This window comes from Canis lupus, chromosome 10, assembly GCF_003254725.2.
Source record: "Canis lupus dingo isolate Sandy chromosome 10, ASM325472v2, whole genome shotgun sequence".
NCBI lineage: Eukaryota > Metazoa > Chordata > Mammalia > Carnivora > Canidae > Canis > Canis lupus.
This window is the reverse complement of record NC_064252.1, coordinates 50,496,519-50,514,702: the sequence shown is the minus strand read 5'-3', so window position 1 is coordinate 50,514,702 and position 18,184 is coordinate 50,496,519. Positions and strand designations below refer to the sequence as shown.

General features: G+C 46.5%; 1 protein-coding gene across 2 annotated transcripts in view; it reads left to right on the top strand.

Annotated features, from left to right (window-relative positions):
- The window catches only part of KCNK12 (potassium two pore domain channel subfamily K member 12), a 66,334-nt gene that overhangs the window by 2,920 nt on the left and 45,230 nt on the right, over window positions 1-18,184 (top strand). The window lies entirely within an intron of this gene.

The window sequence follows — 18,184 nt, the reverse complement described above, 5'->3', positions numbered from 1 at the left end:
TGGCCAGTGTAAGCCATTCCTGATGGCTGCTGGGAGACAGAGAAAGACTTCATCCATGTGCAGGATATGAGCAGCTAGAGATGTCTCTCTGAGTGTATATGTATAGTCTACGAAAGGGCTTCCTTTCCTTCAATGATTTTTCGTGTGTCATGCTTGATCTGATTATTTTAAGTAGAAAAGGCAAATATGGCCCAAGCCCAAAGCACACACAAATTGGATAAAAATACCCTTTAAAAGCTATATCATGTTGTTATGGTGATTGAAGATATAAAATGACCCCCTCAAAAAAAAAAAAAAAACCCTTTTAAGAGCTGCATCAAGTTGCTATAGCAACTAGAGTTTTTTTTTAAGTGCTTTAAAAGTACTAAGGATGCTTAGTCCTAGAGGATGACATCATGCATTCATAGCTCATTACTGATTTGTGCTCTAACTCTTGTAAACAGACCCTTTTGCTTTTTTCCACCTAGAGGCACACCTGTGCACATATTGGGTGGCCGCAGCATTTCTCTCCCAATTACACACTCTGGTTTTAGCTTTCTAATGGAACCCACAGGCCAAAGGGAAAGGTTAGTAGTGTCCTCTTCCTATAGGCAGTGAGTGCACCCAAATGGGGCCCCATGCCAGTGTCCTGTATGCTATTGTCTCTGTGCCTCTCTGATGAGCTCCCATAAATTTCTTCATTCACTGCCCAGCCACAGTTTCTAAAGCTTCTCTCAGTCTTTGCACAAAATCAAGTCTGTTGGCAAATTGTTACAAGCCCCAGCCTTTAATCTATTGGCAGGATTGGCTGTTCTTTAGTCAAGCAGAAAGGAGCTATATTCTCTTTCTTGATTTGTGTTTTCAGATGTAGGCAAGCAGTGTAGGAGGGCTACACTGAAGCATGTGGCTGTGTTACGAATGACCCAGCATACTGTTTCCAAAATCTGCCGCAGGGAGACATGTATCTCTGAGGGGAGCCGCACTCAGGGACCAGGACTAGCCTGTGGACAGCTTGGCATCAAACCAGACCTTTGCAGGGATGCCAAGACAGCCTCGCGGGTAGCAGGATCTCTGTCAGTTATCCACTTGCTCTAGTGGTCTGGGGCAGTGGTTCAAATTGGTCACTCCTATCTGTCAGATAAATTGTGCTGAATCCCAAAGTAACAAGGTTGTCATTTCAGCCTGTTCTTGCAAAATGTACTGAGATTTAAGTAAAGACCTACATATGTCAGTTTCTCTTATGCTTACATAGTTTCTTTCCCTTAAATGCCCTGAGTCTTCAGGAACAATTATTATTAGTATTGGTGCTTTTATGGATTTAGCAGTTCAGGGAGCCAAAGCTCAGTCCAAAACGGGCAGTCAGGATTCTTTGCCTGCCACTTCATCCAATGAAGAGGAAAATTAGCATGCACTCAGTTTTATCTGATCAGTGAATATCATGGTGTATATGGTCCTTGCAGCAGTATGGACATTGCTTTTTTGTGTTGTGCGGACCCTGCTAAATGAATTCATCTAGATTTTAGTATGTAAAAACCTTCCTTTATATATCCTATAAATTTGTTGCATTGTGTATGTCAGGCCCAGTGCTACATTTGATTAAGTTAAAGCTTATCCTGCAAGACACAGGTTAAAACATATTCCAGCAGATGCATCAACAGGGTTTATGGGCAGCATATCCTGGCTGTTTTCACTAAAGATGAATAGAACAAGAGAGACCGTTAGTCTAATCTCATGTGGTACAGAGTGTTAAGGGACTCATCTCAGGTCACAGTAAATTATACGTTCAGCTGGCTCCAGAATCCATGTTATGCGGTGTTTGGTCTACCAATTTCATGTGCATTGTTGGTGGGCACATCCTTGTTTGAGACTGAAGTATTTAATATTGGGTATGGGTGTATGTGGGTCTGATGGGAGGTCAGGGCTAGGCAAGAGGACTGGTCTGTTGGTCAGGACAACAACTGATTAATTCCAGAGAAAACCTGAAGGATCAAACATATCTTAGAGGTCAGACAGACTAGAAGCATCTGGCAGGTCTAAGCTGAGAAGGCAGGAGCCAACACAAAGAAGGTCAGAGACAGAGGTGCTAGCAAGTAGGAGACATTCTGATGTTTATCAGAATGGTACAAAGACAGAAACCACTTGCTTTCTGCCTTCTTTTGCCCCTGTGTGTGTGTGCAGGGAAGAGGAAGAAAGGGCAGGAATGGGCTTTCAGCTAGAGGATGACACAGAAGAAAAGTTCAGATGTGCCTATGTATATTCAGGGTTAGATAGAACATCATAATAAGATGAAATACTTGTCCAGACATTTGGCTTGAGCAAGACCCTATACTCAGAGCTAGGCAGTTTGCAACTGTATAGACACGTTTGTGTCCACATGGTACAGATCTAGGAAAAATTTGCTAGTGATTGTTCAGCCATAGTTGAGGCTGTATAGAAATTCAACCTGAATAGCTCAAGTAAAATAAAAATAAAAAAAAACACCCTGTGGTCTAAAATATTCATATTGATTGCTCACACTGAACTGAAATCCTGGGTAATTATTATTTCTTTCATTTATGCTATGTGACATATTCCTAAGGGGTTGAAATCAAGTTGGTTTTAATGTGAATGCACTCATTTAATTCAGTCCTCCATTTAGCAAAATCTGAGATGAACATAACTCATCATAGATGCATGTGTGGCCTTTGGCACATCACTGTCTGCATCTTCTGTGATTACATGAACTCCTACAGATAAAGATGGTGGCTTGTGTTCTTTTAGCACTAAATAATATTCTTGGAGGCAGTGCTCTAGTTCAAAGACGAGCAAGCAATCCAAAGGGTATTAATCCATCATTTTACATCCTAAAGGATGTTTTACTGGTTTACTTTGAAAAGATTAAAAGGAAACTCTCCACTGGGGTTTTAATTATGCAACTGCTGTCAGATTTACACATGGGGAAGAACATATTTAAAAGTCTTTCTCAAATGGCAGCTTGATATAAACAGAAATATTTTTGCTTCCTTTTATTAGGTTTTCTGGCAGTGTATTTTAGCTATAAAGTTAAAACCACGCTGCTATAGACGGGATGGTGTAGGTATGAGAGTTGTCACTTTTGGCACTGCATAATTTCGTTTGCTACTTTCAGAATTAGGCACACTTAATTATTCAGCCGTGAGATTAGTAACAAGTCCTAACTTTTTTCCTCTTTTTTATCATGGATTTTTTAAAACAGTTTTTGCTTCAAAGGAAACTAAGACATTATAAGACTGAAATGTCACTATCACATTTACATTTGGTTTTCTTCTGACATGTATGTGATCCAGCTGGAGGTTGCTTTGATCCCAGGAGGGAATGAACATTACTCGGAAGGAGGGGAACACCTCTCTTCTCTTACTTTCCTCACCAACTACTTTTTATTGAAAGATGATGCTTAAAAAAGAAAAGAAAAAAAAAAAAAGAAAGATGATGCTATGACAGCTTTGAAGGACATTTAGGGAAGAACTTCAGTGTTAGATTGGAGGCGCTAGATGGGGAGCAGGAAATGTGTTCTCAGCCATGCTAATCCTTAGCACCCAGCCCTGGCCCCAGCACGTGGGAGACATTCAGTCATCTTTTCTTCAGTGAACAAGACAGCAAGTCACTCATGATACGGCTGCGGTTCTCTATCACGCCTTTGGTAGGGAAAGGAAAGAGAACTGATCTTTGCGGAGCCGCTTCCCTTTCGTTAACATTTTACCACCAGTGTTGTTTCCATGTTTCCACATAGCCTTCACATGCTAATTTTAGTGGGTGCATAATATTCCATCTGGTTGATGTTCTATAATTTACTACTTCTATTGCTGAGAAGCTGGGTAGTTCCCTGTTTAGGGCTATTTTGAGTAATGCCACAGTGATCATCTTTATGCAGATGGCCTTTTCTTTCTGCGATATCTCCTTGGGTTGAATTCCCCGTGGTGAAATTGCTGAGTCAGTGGATACTGCTATCTTCGTGGCTTCTGGGCCAGCTCCTTCAGAGTGGGGGACTGTCTGGTCTCCCCCAAGCTGAGCCTAGCAGAGACTGGATAGTTACCCAGCCGATTGTGCTATGGAAACAGGCCACTTTGTTTTTGCCAGGATTGCATTCAGTCCCGGGGGCTGAGCCACCCCTTGAACAAGGCTGTGGTGTCAACACTGTCAGCCTCTACTGCTTTAGTGAGAGCTGCTTCCTTTGGGAGGTTTATGGACAGTGAAGAAGGACAAGAAAGAGGAACAGATGAGAGTAGCTGCCAGGCCATCAAAGACCGAAGGGGTTGGGGTACCTGGACCCTCTTCCCTCCTGTCCCCTCTACTCCTGGGCCAATCCAGCTGAGAGGGAACATCCTTCCCTTAGTCCTGACTAGGCTCCAGCCTGGAAAGGCCTAGAACTGTGCCACATGGAGCAAAGATCTACCCCTAGGGGATTCTAGCTGGACAGTACCATAAAAGTCCTTCAGAACGTCTCTCCCAAGCATTTAGGCCATTTTGCCAAAAGATGCCAACAAACATCCTATTATAGTAAACAAACAGCAGCAAAGTTACTCTGATTGGAGGAGATAGGGGCAGGAGCCATGCCCATCAGGCCTACCTTTGGATACCATGCTCTCCCCAGAGGTTTCTCCGAGGAGCCCAGGAGCTCCTCCAAGACCCACCTGAAGATGGCTAATTTAGCCCCGTTGCTCATTTCACATAAGATTCAGAGATGGGGAGAGGTTGCCCAAGGTCATACAGCAAGTCAGAGGAGCATTATGCTATATACACTGAAGAGAAATGGGAAGAGTGTAGAGAGAAGAGAGTAGGCCATCAGAGGAACAGCAGTAAGTCAGGTGCCTTGGGTGTCCTCCAGGGAAAAGCTGCTGCTCCATCTGAAGGTGGTCTGTGTAGGGAGACTGCCAACTACAGTGGGACTCTCCTTACGCCTCTGTGGCTGCCTCAGGTTCAGAAAAGCTGGGAGACAGAGCAAAAGGCCACTGTGTTCCTGTGGTCACTCCCAGCCTGGGTCTTCCCCAGTCTTCTGACCCTAGTTCCACTGACTTCCCCAGGAGCCGGGGCGGAAACAGGGGTTGCCATCCCACAAATCAGAATGAGTATGGGGCTGAGCTGGGCATGCCGCGCTGTCTCAACTTCTGGCTTCACTCAGGGGCAGCGAGCAGCAGGACTTCTGTGCAGGGAAGAGTGAGGAGGCAGAGGGTCTCAAGGCTCTGAGGACATAGGACTTTCCATGGAACTGAGCAGAGCCTTTCACAGTATGCAGGGAGGTGCTGGGAGGGTGCCAATAAAGAACCAAAGCTCCTTGGCCCTCAGCCCTGGCCAGCTCTCGGCAACCATCCCTTGCTGCCAGGCTCTACCTCAGGAACTTCTATCCTGAACCTGCCATTCCCAAGCCAGCCTCCAGGTCTGGCTTTTCCTCAAGGGAGTCTAGACCTCCTCCACTAGCCGTCAGTGATGATGGTGGAGGATGCTCTGGACCCTCTCTGTTAACCCCCAGCTCAGGGCTAAGCTCCCAGCTAAGTAGCAGGTCCCCTGTGACTGGTGTGCCCGAGCCCCTGAAGAGCCGAGCTCCGGGGGACCTGTTTTGTCTGCCTCTCCCAGTTCCCAGATGACTTACCCCCATGTAAGCCTGGGATGGAGCTTCCAGAATTTTATGATTTCAGGTTATTCTGTATCTGCATACAACGTCATCGTACTCACAGTAACAAGACTGCAGACCAGGAAGGTAGAGTAGCAAAGAGCAGTGCTTCTCAAACTGCATGTGAGTTTGCATGTGAAGTGCATGTGAATCACTGAGCTCTTGTCAAAATGCAGGTTTCTGCTCAGTTAAGTCTGAGGGAACCTGAGACTCTGCATTCCTAACGAGCTCCCAGGAATACCTGTTATCACCAGTCCCCAGGCTGTACCTGTACTAGCCAGGGTGTAGAGAAACAGTGGCGAATCAAAGGACCGACAGCTGAGACCCACCTCTGTCACTCACTGGCTGTGTGGCGTTGGGCAAGACACATCGCCACCTCGTACCTCAGTTTCTCCATTCCTAAAAGGAAGGAGTACCAGTCCCTGGGGGTCCCTTCCAGCTCTGACATTCTCACGCCTTGGAAGGTGATTTGCTCATAATCTCCCAGTACAATACAGTGCAGACTGAACACGCCAGCTCCGCAACTGGCCTGCTTGAGTTCTGTCCCAGTTCTGCCACTTAAAGCCATGGGCTCCTGGTGAGCGGATGTACTGCTCCGCACACCTGAGCTTCCTCTGTAGAGTGAGGATAATGAGAGTTCCTGCCCCATGGGGTATTACTTTAAGGACTGAACGAGCTAGGCCATGCGTGCAATGTCTGGCCAGCCCTCCGGAAGCATCAGCTGCCCAGAACTGGGCTGGCTCCATTGGCGAGCCCTGTGTTGCCTCACTGCACAGGAGGGAAACTGAGGCACTGCTCACCCCCTGCACTCAGTCGCACACACCGTGCTGTGCACAGTCCTCTGGGCCTCAGCCACCCTGCAGTGTGTAATCTGCTGCCCTCTCATTGGCCACTGTCTCTGGGGCGTGTTGCTGTCCTGCACTGTTACATAAGTGGCCTGGGAGGGTGCTTTTTAAAATGCATTTTCTTTGGTTCCTCAACTAGAACGTCTTAATAATTCTTCACGTGTGTGCGCGCCTTAATCTTTTTAAAGAACATATTTAGCAAACAACTGAATGAATGATTGAGTGTGGGTTAGACCAGTGTCCCCAGTGGGGGACACAGCTCCTCTGCTCCCCACTCCCCAAATGGAGCCCTGGCAGGGCAACCCCTGCCCTCCCTCCTGGTCTCCCAGGGGAATTGGGGCCTCTCAGCAGTGCTTGGTCTTAGGGGAAGGTCATGGAGCTGGGACCAGCAGAGCTTCATGTGGGCTGAAGTCGGGCCCTGCCACCTTTCTCTGAGGTGGGCCTGGTGCTGGGACAGCGGGCGGAGGCCATGGGGAGAGGGGGTGGCACTGCAGCAAAGAGCCTTCGGAGCCACAGTGTTGCTCCAGGTTGCCAGGCGCTGATAGCATGATGGGCAGAGAAAGCATCCCCAGTCAGAGACCTTCTAGGGCAGAACAGGAAGGTGGGGGGAAGCTGCAGGGCCTGCCAGCATCTCCCCGCTCCAAACTCTCCCCTGCCAACACCCCAAGGGCCTTGGTTCTGGGGGGCAGGAGGCGTAGCTGAAGCCTCATTATTCTCACTGATAGTCTCCCCCTCATCCACATGTCCTGTTTCCCAGTTTACTGTGCTTTCACCCATATTTACTCAGGAACCTTTCAAAAACCCTACAACATCAAAGAAGATGCTGTTATCCCATTTCACAGACAAAGAAATAGGCTCAGAAAGGGCAAGAGATTTGCCTGGAGACACATAGCAAGTGAATCATTGGCGGGATAGAGGATTTAGGACTCCTGATGCCTTTCTGCTACCCCTGAGCTCTGCATTACCTATTAGAGAAGGATCACAGCCCACTCTGGGATCTGCTGGGTGGTGAGAGTGGAGGAGGAGAATGTGAGAAGGTATCGGCAAGGGCTCAAGCACAATTTAGGGACTCAGATTTGTCTCTTCTGTGCTCCTTGCAGCCCCAGTGGCTGCACTGAACCAAGGGCTGCTTGCTTTCCATTCTTTACAACCTGCTCCTCTCTGTGAGGGAGGCTGCCAGCAGATGAGAGAAGGCAGACACGAAGTGCTTTGTGCGGAGCTCAGCAGAATTCTGGGAGCCTGTGTGGAACTTTGTACCAAGCTCCTGCCCAGAGAGGGGACCCTCAGCCTTGCACTTGGGCTAGCAGCAGTGGACACAGAGAGGCAGGAACGCAAAACCAAATAACCAGAAGGTCCTCACACCAGCCAAGAAAGTCTGGGGACACGGCCAGCTCAGTTCCCAAGGGCCAGTTGCTTTATGAAAGATTCTGCTCAAGGTTATATCCTGGAGGCAAACCTACCCAGATATTAGGGGAGCACATGAAACTGACCCCACTCCCTGCACCCCCCCCCCCTTTCTAGCCACTCTTAACTTCTGGCCATCCCTCCCCCACCCCCTACTCCACACCACCCCACCCCCAAGCTACAGGAACTTTAAGCCTCCAGGCTTAAAGTAGTTTATGCTGTTACTTTCCGCCTGAAATGCTCTTCCCTTTCTTGCCATCTTCTAGCCAGTGAACTTGGTCCTCAAGGCCACTAGAGCAAGACCCTCTTACTGCCCCTAGACTTGTGGCCACTATTTGTCTCTATGCCAGATTCCCTGGAAATAATGCAAGTTATGTCAAAAGCTGCCACAGGACCTAGCATGTCCTAGATGTCAGAAACTACTCCCTTCCTCCTCCGAGTTTGGAGCTCTGTCTCAGTAGGGCTTGTCAATGCACAGAATGACTACTATAAAGGGGCACTGTCTGGAGATGGATGAAGATAATTAAAGCAAAGAGATAGTTTCTGTAAATCACGGAGCAGAATGTTTGGCACAAAGTAGGTGATTAATCAACGTATGCTGAATGGATGGAATGAATAAATGAGTGTGAGTAACTGAAAACCTTGGACTGCTGGACATAGTAATAAAAAATATTTTTTTTAATGCAAAAAGCTGGGCCCAAGCTGGGCTCCAGGAATCTCCCTGCCCCTCCCTCTCCCTATGCCCTGGAGCCAGAGGGGCGGGCTGTGCCCTGGCCCTTCTGCTGGGCCATTGTTTTAACGCTCTCTCAGCAGCTGGCAGGTGTGCAGCAGGCAGCCAGCTCACCATGACGGGGCTTCCCCTGGCTGACGGTGCTGCCTCCGTGGCTCTCTGAGTCTGCTTGGTCCTTTCCTACCCTGCTGGGGCCCTGCACCATCCTTGGTGTGAAACCAGACCAGCCAGGAGTGGTAGCAGAAGTTCAGTCCTGAATAACGGAGCCAGACTTCTGATCCCAGCTCTCCCACCGACTCTGCTTCCCCGTCTGGCCTGGCCTTGGCCACAGCCTCTGGTCCCCAGCCCTCAGGAGGCCCTGCCGAATTCCACCCTTTAGCCCAGCACTGCTGCCTCGCCACCTGCCCAGGGCATATCCCTTGGGAAACACAGGTTGGTGCACCAAATTGGACAGAGGTTTTCCCAGTCACTAAACGCATTGCACAAACTGGGAAAAACCACCCCCACCCACACAATCCAGCACCATCACAATGCCTCCAAAAATACTTGGGGAGGCTTTTATTGGAATTGGGTGTCCCAGCTTTTTGGAAAGTTACAGTTGAGATAAACACAAACCCCGAACCGCACTCCGTTTAACTTCTTCCTAATCCTTTCCAAATGGCCGCGATCTCGTTCCCTGCTGCCAAGTGTTCTGAATTCTGAGCTCCTCACACCGGGGCCTGCCAGAAATGCTGCAGAGACAGCCCGGGCCCAGAGGGAAAGGAACACATAAAACTCTGCCCACGTTGAGCTGGTTGGCATTTCTTAGGAGGGCAGGGTGCATTTTGGAGACCATGCAGGTTTTGATGGCTGGCTTCTATTTTTAAATGGAGAGTGGGGAAGGGAAGGTGAGAGGCAGGTGAACCAGTGGTAGGGGAGCTCTGAAAGCGCTCGGCAGCCGGCAGAGAAGAGGACCCTGCCTCTGGACGCAGAACCACAGGGCTCTACCCTGCCAGCAGCCTGGGGCCTGTGTCTTCCGATCTGTGATCTCTGATCTCTGCCTCCCATTGGCTGGCACAGGGCTTGGCACATGGGAGGGGCTCCAGAAATATCTATGGGATGAATGGCTGTTTCCAAGGTTCTCAAGTCTAACTGGGCACCAGTTTATGAAAAAATAAAATGTGAAGATCAGATGATGATTCGCCTTGTACAAGAAAGCGTCAGTTTGCAGAGGGATTCACCCCAGCGCTTCTGTAAGTAGAACCAGGCACCTCAGTGCATTTAGAGTGAGCTGTACCATGCAACCAGTAAGTGAGAAGCCCAGCAGCCACAGAGAGTCCCCTCTCTTGCCATCACCACCTACACACCAGCCTCAAGCCCCTGAGGCAGCACAGTCCCTAATGGCAAGCGACTGTGGTCAAATTAGTGAGCACTCTGCACAGCCTGGTGGGCATCATAGAAGTAGGTGTGCCAAGAGTTCAAGTGGGTAGGGTGTCTTGTTCCCCATAGGGCAGCACACTGGATTGTATGCCTGCTGTGCAAAAAGTGCCTTACAAAGCTCCCCGGCACGCACCATTCAGCAGGGGGTGGGTATTGTTCGTGGCTCCATTGGCAGAATGAGAAAAGCTGCATCACCAGCAGACAACTTGCTGTGTGACACAGGGGACAGGGAGGGCACCCAGAGCCCTGGTCCAGGGTTTGAATTTCAGCTCTATTATTCTCTAGCTGGGTTGCTGGGACATGTCTCTTGCTTGATCACCCATCACCGAGGAAGCCCTGCTCACTGCCTTTCTCTGCACCCCACTCCCGTCTCCGGAGCATAACCCATCAAGGACCTGAGGCTTATGTCCCTGGACCGTCTCATCTGCAACCATGCTCTTTTCTGTCCCACCTCGGCTCTACCTCTCTCCTTGCTGTGACCCTGCACTACCTTCAAAGTGTTTGGCTCCAAACATCTCTTCTTCTGACCACCACCTCCTGTCCTTCCAGCTCTCGTCCTCTATTGCCCCAGAACAGCCATCCTGGGACCTTGGGACCCGCAGTGTCCTACTCATATTTCCATCATCTTGTTTGGGTTCCTGCTTCTTTCCTAATCCAACTTGGATTTACTCCCTCTGCAGAGACCCTTAACTTTCTTGCTCTTCTCCCTGTGTGCTGTGCCCCTGTCCCCATCAAAGCACCAGCTTTCCACCTATTCCTGTCCTGCACCCAAGCAGCTGAATGTGGCTGGAGAAAACAATGGCACAATGCTGGCCGATCCAATTTTACATTAGTGATCCTGGGTACCAGCTGGACATCCAACTGGAAGGCCCTCCTTCCAATCATGTCAATTCACTGCTATCCCCTTTTCTCCCACCTCCTGCCTCCTGCCTCCCACACCCCTCACTCTGCTCACACTTCATTAAGAAAATAAAAGTAACCTGACAGGTTCTCTCTTATCCTCACATCCCCAAATCCACTCATCACATGGAGCTGCTTTCCCTGTTAGGACGGCAGATGAATGATACACTTTCAAATACCTGGTTCACGTTGGTGGTATAGTGGTGAGCATAGCTGCCTTTCAAATGCCTGGATCACTAGGTCCCATCCCCTCTAACTTGCTAAAAGATTCTGTTCCCGCCATTACCCACTCCCTTGCATTACCAGTGTCCTTAATTAGTATGCAAACATGATATATTTTCTCCCTTCTTAATAGACCCCTCTCTAGGCCCCTGCATTGTCCTTCAGCTACCTCCTCCTTTCTTTGCTCCCCTTTACAGGAAAACTTCTCAAAATGGTAGTCAACATTTCCCTTGCTCTCCTCCCTTCTCTTCTGGATCTACATCAATCAAGATGTCACCCCACCTTTCCAGAATCTATGCTTGCAAGATTCCCAGCAGCCTCCTCCTGCAAATCCAGTGGTGACTTCCCTGTTCTCATCTTACTCAGCATCTCACCAATATGAAACATGGCTGACCACTCCTTCTTGAAGTCCTCTTCTCTCTTGGCTTCTGAGACATCATGGTCTCTTTACCCTCACTGGCTGCCTTCTTTAGTTTCCTTTGCTGGATCCCCTCCTCCATGTTGCCTTTCAGTGTTGGACAGCCCCAAACTCAGTCCCCAGACTGTTCTCTTTGCTCTCTCTTCAGGCAATCTGATTTCACCTGTGGGGGAGGAAAAGTCTTTTTCCTCTACCCTCTTAGATTCAGTTCTGGGGCCCTGCAAATTAAATGACAAAAGCCAGATTCGCAGGACAAAGGGATTATTATGTTTATACATGAAGGCCCTTTAAGGAAAGAATTGAATACCCAAAGAAACAGTTAGCCAGGGGCTTATATGCCATCTTAATGAAGAACTATATGGGGATCCCTGGGTGGCGCAGCGGTTTAGCGCCTGCCTTTGGCCCAGGGCGCGATCCTGGAGACTCAGGATCGAATCCCACATCGGGCTCCTGGTGCATGGAGCCTGCTTCTCCCTCTGCCTATGTCTCTGCCTCTCTCTCTCTGTCTCTCTCTGTGACTATCATAAAAAAAAAAAAAGAACTATAAATTGTGAAGTTATAAGACAAAGAAAAAAGAGTTTAGCCTACTAGGAGTGATAAATTATCTAGGAGTGATGAATTGTAGGTAGGGGAAACTAATGGAACATAAGGGTTATTTTAGTAAGGTTTCTTTTTTTTTTTTTAAGATTATTTATTTATTTATTCATGAGAGACCCACAGAGAGAGAGGGAGGCAGAGACACAGGCAGAGGGAGAAGCAGGCTCCATGCAGGGAGCCTGACATGGGACTCCATCCCAGGTTTTCAGGATCAAGCCCTGGGCTGAAAGCAGCTCTAAACCGCTGAGCCACCGGGGCTGCCCTTAGTAAGGTTTCTTATGCACACTCAATCTCACGCAGTATCAGGGTGATAAGAGTGTCTCTCATGATGAAGAGCTCTTTTCTTTCTGGTACAGTTGAGGGAAGAGAAGACATCTTCACAAAGGAAATTTTATACCCTACATTTAGAGAGATAGGGGAAAGGTAGAGAGCTTTCCTATATCTGCTGTCTCTCCATTACCTTCAGCCCAAGATAATCCCATGCCAAAGTTGCATATTTTGGGTCTGCATATTCCCATTCCATTGCAGCCCATGTCTATCTGCTGATGATCTCCAGAATAACTCCAATCTTCTACACTAAGCTTCAAGACCATAGGCCCAACTTCCTCCTTGACTTCTCAACGTAGCTGGCTAATTTGGTATCAAAGAGTAAAAAAAAACCACTTGATTCCTGCCCCAGCTCAGTCTTCCTTGTCTGAATAAATGTCACCAACATAAGGAGCTGTCCTGATTCCTCTTTCTCCCTAACCTTCCATTTCTAATCCATCATCAACTCCTGTCAGTTCAGTCTGCAAAATACATGCAGATCCCATCCTCTCATCCCCATGCCAATCACTTCCTTCTACCCTAATCACCACCACCATCACCTGTGGCTGGGGCAACTAAAGCAGTCTTCTAACCAACCCTCAGTTTCTTGTCTGCATGTTGACAACCTCTTCTGTACACAGCAGCCACAGAGATCTTTAAAGGTATCATCAGACCAAGTTCTTGTCCAGTTTTCCACTTGAAACCCTTCTGTGATGTCCCATTGCAGGAAATCGTATTCCTTAACCATGCCCTGCAAGGCCCTGTGGGATCTGGCCTTGTCTCCTGTCAGCCTCACCAGTACCACTCTCCCCTTTGCTTCTGTCACTATACCAAACTGGACTTATTAGGCCTCAGGGTACTTGCACTTGCTGTTCCTGCTCCTTAGAACCCTGCTCCTTGAGTCTTAGCATGGCTGACTTCTTAACCACATTCAAGTCTCAATGTCAAAAGCTAAAACATCACCTTTTGAAGAATCTTCCCTGACCACACTGATGACCCTTCTCACTCCTGGCCACCATTCATCACACTTCCATGCTTTTTTTTTTTTTTACTTCCATGTCTTATTAGAGCATGAAATGCCTTCATAAATCATCTGGCTTATGTGTTTGTTTACTTGTTTGTCTGTTGCCTGACCCCTCGTCACTCCCTGCTCCTCGAGAGCAGGGTTCTTCTCTCTCTCATCCATGGTTATATTCTTATTGCTGAGCACGGCACCTGGCACTTGTTGAACAAATGAACGAACTTCCACAGCTTCAGTTTTAACATCTATAAAATGGAAGTAATAGTAGTGCTTATCTCACCAGTTGTCAGGAGAACTATAGGACATAATGAGTGTAGTGCTTAGTCTGGCCCCAGCATTTCATAGGCACTCTGAGTGAGCTATTGCTTTTATTAAAAAGAATGTGGCTGAGGGCACACCATGAGTGGCAAAACTGGACCCTGAGCTGAGCTCTCTGACCCCAGATCCTTTGCTCACTTCACTGTGTCTGGTGCCACCTCTCAGACTGTAGGACAGGGAGGTCTGGAGGAACAGTGAGTGACATCATGACCAGCCTAGCTTAAGCATATTAAGGAGCAATGACAGGTAAAACTGGTTTTATAGGTTTAGGTCATATCAGTGAACCCTGAAAAGACAGGCAGAAATGTTTAGACTTGGCATGGGGAGCAATAAGGAGCCATTATATGTTCTTGAGCAGGAGTTGCAATGTGATGATGAGTGTTTTAGAGGAGCATTTTGGCTGATTAGTCACTATATAGTATGTCATTAAATCAGGCAATCTAGTTAGTCTAAATTGTCATTCTCTAGACTGCCTGGAAACAACCAGATAATTGTGAAGTACCTCGTTTTGGCTGTTCACCTCAAACATTTAAATCAGCCCACTACCAGCTGTCCCCTGCACTTTATGGGGAGCTTACATGTCTATATGGGTGGTAAATCCTTGAGGAGTAGGTACTTAGTTTGTATATTTAGCTCTGAACTGCAATGTGATTCCAAACTCATTCAAAAGGATTGCCAATGTGTATTGTTTCTTCATGAGCTCTAAGTGGCTCATGATCTATGATGGTTATAATTTTATTTTATAGCTACTGGTGTACACACATTGAACAAAGAGCTAGCAGAATTTGGCACATTAGACTTAGCAGCTATATACAAATCATCCCCACAATAATGTCTCCCTCGCAGGGTTGCAGGGAAGATCCCCACATATAGGCCAAGGGTCCATAAATGTTTGTTCATTTGTTTATATGGCAATCCAGGATCCTGAATATCTGTGTGCAGAGTAAACTGGGTAAAAGGGGCTAGGGACAGAGGACAGGGATCCTGTGGCCTTTGGAAGGAAAAAGATAAGCTGAGAGAAGGGTTTTCAGGAACCAAATGGCAGGATCTAGTGACTGGCACTCAAAGTGACTCAACACCATCTCCACTACTCTTGGGTTTTCTTGTTCTCTGTTCTGCCCCCATTTCTTGACATCAAGGCCACACATCAAGATCCAGGAAAAGAGACTGAATGTGAGCCTGGGGATCTCTACATTACATCCAGAAGGGTGTGTGTGTGTGTGTGTGTGTGTCTGTCTGTCTGTCTAATAATGGGGGGGGGGGGGGAAGTAGGTGAGGATGCTCCAGCTGCAGAGAAAGTGGGGAGTGAAGTCAGGCTGAGGCCAGAGGAGAAAGCCCGTCCTCCAAATCTAGGCTCAGCAGGATAGCACTCCCCTCCCTGCTCACAAATTAGAGGGCAGTCTCCTGTGTCTTGCAAGTAAGAAAGGCACTAGGGAAAGGTGGTAAGACTGCAACAGAGGTTAGTATGTAGCAGTGACCTTAATTCATGGCATCTTTGTTCCTATAACCATCTTCACCTCCAAATAAATCTGTTTTATTTCACTCTAAGTGGTTTTTCCATTAAAAAATTCTTCTTTTATAGCTGTTTATGGCTGAAGGGCACCCCAGCTGCAGGGCTAGAGCTGAGTACTCTAATTTTACCCTGACCCTGCCCCACTCCCCAGAGCTGAGAATGGAGGAAGGAGATGACTCAGACCCTGCAGAGAGAGGCCCAACTTTTCCATGTAATATGATTGAAGAAGCTAACATCTGTAAGGCCCTGGCCTTTACCTCTTATAATGTTTCCAGGGTTTCAAACTGCAGAGTGGTGCCACTGTGCTAAAACATGTCATTTAGGGCTCCTTCTAGCCCCTTTGAGGGTCCCAAAGTGTTTCATGCATCAAGGAACCTATAACTTGAGAGTTCCAGAAAAATGTGAGGTAGGGATGCAGTATGTGTGTGTATGCGTAGGAGTGATTGATTTCACCCTCCACATACAGAACTGAACAAGTAGACAAAGTCCCCACTGTAACATTCTAGTTGAAGAAAACAGTCAATAGATAAGTGTCAGATGGTGATAAAGGCTACAAAAAGAAAAAAGCAAGGTACGAGAAAAAGAATGATGGAAACAGGGATGCTGTTTTTGACTAGGTGATCTAAAAGGGTCTCTGATGAGCAAAGACATGGAGTGGAGTAAGAGAGTGAGCCATTTGGCTGCCTGGAGGAAGATTATTCCAGCCATGGTTCTTAAGCACAAGCTTGCATGGTTTGTGGAGCAGCAGTGAGGCTAATGTGGCTGGACTAGTATTTGGAGGAGGATTAAGTGGGAGAGTGTTAGAATGTAAAGCAAACAATAACTAAGAACTAGATCATGCAGGGTCTGTTGGGCCATGGCAAGGCCTTTGGATTTTACTGAGTGAAACAGAGAATCGATGGAGAGAGCAGGGAGATAATCTGATTTATATTTTAAGATTACTCTGACTACTGTTCAAGAAAAAACTTTAGGGGAGCAAGTATAGAAGCATGGGAACCAGTTAGGAGGCTTTTGTAATATTCCAGGTGAGAGATGATGGTGACTTGGACCAGGTTTTAATGGCAAAGCCAGGGAGAAGTGATTAGATCTTTCAGGAGAGCTTTCAGGAAAGATATATTAACTGGGTATAGAAATCTAGGTTTAAGAGTTGTTTTGTTTCCTTCAGCCTTTTTTTTTTTTTTTAAGTTTTTTTTTTTTAAGATTTTAAATTTATTCATGAGAGACAGAGAGAGAGAGGAAGAGACATATGCAACGGGAGAAGCAGGCTCCATGCAGGGAGCCCTATGTGGGACTCAAGCCCAGGACTCTGGGAGCACGCCCTGAGCTGAAGGCAAATGCTCACCACTGAGCCACCCAGGCATCCCTCCTTCAGCCTTTTAAAGATTATTTCCTGGCTTACAAGGTCTCTGACAAGAAGTCTGTGATTTTTATCTTTGTTTATATGTAAGTAATGTGCCTTTTTTCCTTTGGCTGCTTTTAAGATTTTCCCTTCATCCCTGATTCTCAGCAATTTGATTCTGATGTGTTTTGGCATGGTCTTTTTTGTATTTATCCTACTTGGATCTTATTGAACTTCTTGGATTTGTGTGTTTATAAATTTTGCCAGCTTTGGAAATTTTTTGACCATTATTTTTTCAAATATTCTTTTTGTTACCCCAACTATCTCTTTGTGGACTCCAATTACACATATGTTAGAGCATCTGATACTATCTCACAGAAAACCAAAGCTCTTACCTTTGCTTTTTTTTTCAGACTTTTTTTTTTTTTTCTCACTGTGCCTCATTTTGGATAGTTTCTATTGCTATGTCTTCAGGTTCAATCTTTTTTTTTTCCCCCCTAAGTGGCTAATCTACTGTCAATCCTATCCAGTGTGAAATTTCCATCTCAGATATTTTATTTTTTTATCTCTAGAAGTTCTTAGCTCTTTTAAAAAGTTTTTCCTATTTCCCTTATGTTCATCTTTTCTTAAATCTTTGAGTATATTTAACATATTTATAATAGCTATTTAAATGTCTTGTTGGATCCCCAATCTCTAGCATTTCTGGATAGCTTTCTACTGGCTGATTTTTCTTGTTTGTGAATTTCTGCTTCTTTGCATGTCTGATAATATTTTTATTAGAGACATTGTGAATTTTACATTTTTGATGCCTGATTATGCTGTACTCCTTTAAAAAGGATTGGATAGGTGGCTCAGTTGGTTAAGCCTCCGACTCTTGATTTCCAGTCAGGTCATGATCTCAGGGTCATGATATTGAGCCCTGTACCAGGCTCTTCACTCAGTAGGGAGTCTCCTGGAGATTCTCTTTCCCTCTGCCTCTTCCCCTGTTCATGTGTGCTCTCACTTGCTCTCTCAATTTTTTTTAAAAGGGTTAGACTTTGTTCTGGCAGACAGCTGAGTTACTTACAGATATATCTGATCTTTTCCAGGCTTGTTTTTAAACTTTTTAAAGACAGATCTAAAGGAGACTTTTCTCTGTGGCTAGTTAAGCCACACTATTAAGGTGTAACTCTTCCTGGGTCTCTACTGAATGTCTTGTATATTAATTAAAACCTTTGTACCCTGGCTGGTGGGAACTCAGATGATTCCTGGTTCTGTAAGAGCTCTAGAAATTGTCTGGCTTATACAACTCTGGCAGCTATTCTTTCCTGGAAGTTGTTTTTTTTCTTGGTCTTAAGAAGTTTCACCCTACACCCGTACAGATTGTTATTCAGTCAACGACTCAAGGAAACCTCTATAATTTATCTTGGTAGTTTCTTCCTTTCCCATATATACTACCCTGTGGGCACTGCCTTTGCGATAGCTGCCCTGTCTTCCTTGAACTCAAATCTCTATCTCCTCAATTCAGTAGAGAGCGTTGGGCTCTGTCTGGATCCATTTCCTCTGCT